Raw genomic sequence first — 4,239 nt, 5'->3', positions numbered from 1 at the left:
TAAGAAAGAAAAAGTAAAAGAAGATCAGCTAACCTTCTTAAACCTAAGAGAAACTTGTCTCTTCTTTGGAAAGAAATTTCCTGAAACGTTCACGTTCCTGTGAACTGATTCGCTGGGATTTGTGACTCCTTGATCAAAAGAGAATTCTGTTCCAAATTGGAAGCTGACATAAAGGCATTTAAATCATGTGTTTCAGGACAGTGGAGAGTGGCTAGAGGAGAGCGACATCACTCCTGCACCCTCATGACTTCTCCAGGCAGGCAAGTGGGAGGGACCGTTCTCCTGGGCTCTTGTTCTTGGTAGCTAATCACCAGGGTCACCTCTGCTGTGCTGTCCAAGAGAGGTGCAGAGTGCACTTTCCTGAGTGTTCTGGGCAGCTTTCCAAACTGTGGGAGGTGAGGAGGGCATCAACTCTGTGCCCATGTCGCCTCATAGAAGATGAGTGGTGACGTCAGCTCTCCCACACTCATGCCCTCCGTTTGGCTCACCCACACCCCAATCATCAGGACAAGCTCCACTGTGCTGTCTGGGCGATGTGCAGGGCCTCCTCTCAGAAGTGCTGCTGCTGGTGAGAGAAGGGGCCAGCTTTCCAGAGTGCAGTGTCAGTGAGGGGCAGGGACAGAGCTGTTCAGCCCCTGAACATCCAAGTAGTCCCCAAAGGCTGCCCTGACCGGGGATGTTCCCATGTTCTCTAGTGGTAATATGAGCCACCAACATCAACATTGACCTCTGCTACTGTGTGGCCACAGACTCAGACATGGCCCTCAGTAACAGCTCGGGCTGGGACCTCACCATAGCTCCAAGTGGTGGTGCTGGCCACTTATAACGCGCTACTCCTCTACTCGCCTTTAGTTTCATCTCTCTTCATAATGTTCAAGCTGCTCCACTTCTCTTTGTCTCCCATCTAACCACCACATATTTGCACCCTGTGATGGCTCCCTCCGTAGGCTGGCCACGCAGTTGGTGGGCCATGGATGACATCTTCCATCTGTTCTACGAGGATAGCGTGGAGGTAAGCAGGTTTCTAAGGCTCACATGGCTGTGCAGTGCACCATGCAGGAAGATAGGTGGCATGGTAGTCCGCACATCTCTCTGTCTTCCTCCTCCACTGCTGCATCAGGTGGTAGTGGGCGGGACTCTGTGTGTCTATGGACTGCCATCCCTGTGGGTTGGAGAACTCAGAGGTCTGTGGGCATCTTTCTTCTCCCACACTGTGTTGCATGGTGGAATACAGGTTCCTGTCTGTCTTCCTCTTACAGCCTGGATTTGATTTGATTTTTATGTGTCCTAGGCTTAAAACAGCTTTGGGCAGCAAGTCAGGCATCAAGCTAGGATGAACACAGGACTGTCATCTGTTGCCCCTGATGGTTACAAGAGCAACACCGTCAATAAGGTATTTCTTTGACCACTGTGGGGTGGGGTACATTATTTTAATCTCAACTTTCGACAACTTAGAATCACCTAAAAAGAGAGTCTTAAGTAGTACAAAGGTGCACGTGCCTCTACCTGAGAGATACTTTAGGACCAGAAGCAAGGCTGGCCTTCCTGTTCTGACAGAAGTAGACATTGGGAGGAGTAGGGAGGTCCCCAGAGCCCATTGGTGAGGTCCTAAATTGTCACTTGCCTGAAGACATTCTACGAAGGCCTGGGTGGAGTGTAATTATCTTTACCAGATCAATCTGTGTGATGTCTGTGGGAGATTGTCTTGATTGTTAATTGATGTAGGAAGCCCCATTCCATGGTAGGCAGTGTCACATGTTTACTCAGCAGAGGTTTCTGAACTACATAGAAAAGAAAGGGAACTGTGCAGGCAACCATTTTGCATGCATTTGTTTATCTCTGTTCTTTGGATGTGCAGTGACTAGCACCTTGATTCCTGCCTTGGTTTTCCTAAAATAATGAACAGTGACTTGAATTGTAACCTAAACAACTAAACAAACACTTTACTCTCCTATGTTGCTTTGTTGGGCTGTTTCACCACAGCAACATAATGAAACTAAACTAGAATATAAGGTAGCATTAAGCTTCACTAAGGAGATATATATATATGTGTGTGTATACATGCATGTATGTGTATATATGAACAAATATATATATTTGTATGTTACTTTATTATTATTCCTCTGCATACTTCTTCTGTTCCTGTTTTGTTCCTAAAATATTTGTTCTCTTCTGTTTTTCATGTCATATATATATATGCACATATATATATATGTATATATATATATACTGTTACCAACCTCCTTAACCTCAAAACACACACACATGCACACACGCACACACACACACACACACACACACACACACACAGAGAGAGACAGACAGAGAGGCAGAGACAGAGAGAGAGAGAGAGGAGGGAGGGTGGGAGAAGCAGGGAGGGAGGAAGGGGAAGGGGAGGAGGAGAGGGAGAGTGGGAGGGAAAGAGGAGAGGGAGAGTGAGGGGGAGAGAGAGAGAGAAAGGTTGAGATTGGGTGGTCCATGCACTGTGATGGAGATGCACCAACAAGTCAGAAACTCAGGGTTCATTTTATCTGAATCAAGGAGCTGGATTGTTTACAGCTTTAAAAGGCGAGGTTATTATATACAGCTGAGGAAGGAAGCAGGTTTAGCTAGTAGGGGATCCCTGTAGGGGAGCAGACTTAGCTGTAAACATCTGAGAGGAGTAAGCTGGGGTTCACATTTTCTGCATACACTGCCAGCATCTGCACAGAGAATCAGGGAAGGGCTTTGCCATTTCTCAAAACCTGACATGAGGAAATCTTTGCCAAACCCATGAGTCTGGGGCATTGAGGACCTTTGTGAGTCTGTGTTCATGTCAACAACAGACACTAGCAAGGAGCTTCTTCCGCTTCTAACACAGGTGACATTTGTTTTCTGCGTCTGACTTACTTTATTTAATATGACTGTGTTCAACACCATCCACTTTCCTTCCTGACCTGCCTTTGCTTTTGTATTCAAATTCTCTCCACTTAATAGAATCAGTGGCATTACAGGAGGTCATATTTTGACCAAATATTAATAATGTGCATGAAATGACATGATCAGATGATGCTTTTACAAGTCTTTGATTGTCCTTGCTGGAATGTACCAGAGATTGTTAAAATAATGGCTGCCAGTGAATGACCCTTCCTGTGTCCTTACGTCTTTGTTTTCTCCATCACTTGAATGTGGGATGCCCTTGTGAATTGCTTTGACAAACACACTGTGGCGAAATAATGTGAGCACCTTCCAAATCCCAGTTTGAAGATGTACCTAACTTCTGCTTTGACCACTGGGAGCACGTTTATCATCACAGAACAAATCTAGGTCTGCTCTCTTGGGAGATGTGAGCCTTGTGGAAACAGGTATCAACTGCCAGACATGTGAACCAGATGACATAGGACCACCCTGCCCAAAGCTGATCAATCAACTGTTTAGAACATGCAAATGAGTCCCATCAACATCAATGAAACACAGGAATTTCATCAGGGAGTCCAGTCCAAAGTTCCCACCTACAGGATTGTGAGCAAGCACATAGTTTTAAGTAACTAAAATCTAGGTTGTCTTTTTATCTGGTAATGATTAACTACCTACTGGGTGAAAGGACCTTGAAATACTTGACACAAAATCAAAGCCCAGAAGACATGACAGTCCCATCATTTATTATGTCTGGCTGCCTTATTCGCTATCCTTTTCTTCTTTCTTCTTCACATTTCTGCAAATTGTGACATTGTTGAACATGCTCTGTTTGAACGGCTTTGATTCATTTTCTTTGCTGCTTCTTCTTGGAATCCCTCTACCTCACAGCCTTCTCTTCCTTCTCAGATACTGACTAGCTTAGTCCTAATTTGTCTTTCAGCACACATGATCTTACCTCTCTATACTTCTCTGCCTAAAACAACTGAGCAAGTTCTCCCACTGTTATGGTTAGCTGAAGAAGTCTTACCTCTGTGAAGAGAACATAATAATATTCACCTATAGCTTTGGCCTCTATATATCGCTGATTTTCAGTGAGTGAACTTTTCGGTTAGAAAGTGAAATATGTATATTGACTCATTCTCAGCCTTGCTGACAAACTGAAGATATCTGAAAGTCTCTTCAAGGGTCCCTGTTATCAAGAGATTCCTCCACCCCACCTCCAAGTGTCAAATTTGGCCACTGTATTTTCATGCTTCAGTGGGAAAAAAAAATGGGAGTGTTCAATTCATTGCAAACTCAAAGACACCAGGTTAATAAAAGATTTGTGCATGAAATACTCAC

The 4,239-nt window shown here is 44.6% G+C and overlaps 1 non-coding gene across 1 annotated transcript; it reads right to left on the bottom strand.

Annotated features, from left to right (window-relative positions):
• Positions 1-1,278: 1,278 nt before the first annotated feature.
• Positions 1,279-1,418, bottom strand: LOC120095743 (small nucleolar RNA SNORA48). The gene has a single exon (XR_005491535.1). It is a non-coding gene; the product is annotated as a small nucleolar RNA SNORA48 (small nucleolar RNA).
• Positions 1,419-4,239: the final 2,821 nt, after the last annotated feature.

Source organism: Rattus norvegicus, chromosome 11, assembly GCF_036323735.1.
Source record: "Rattus norvegicus strain BN/NHsdMcwi chromosome 11, GRCr8, whole genome shotgun sequence".
In the NCBI taxonomy this organism is placed as follows: Eukaryota; Metazoa; Chordata; class Mammalia; order Rodentia; family Muridae; genus Rattus; species Rattus norvegicus.
Note: the sequence above shows the minus strand (reverse complement) of the source record. Positions and strands in the feature narration are given on the sequence as shown.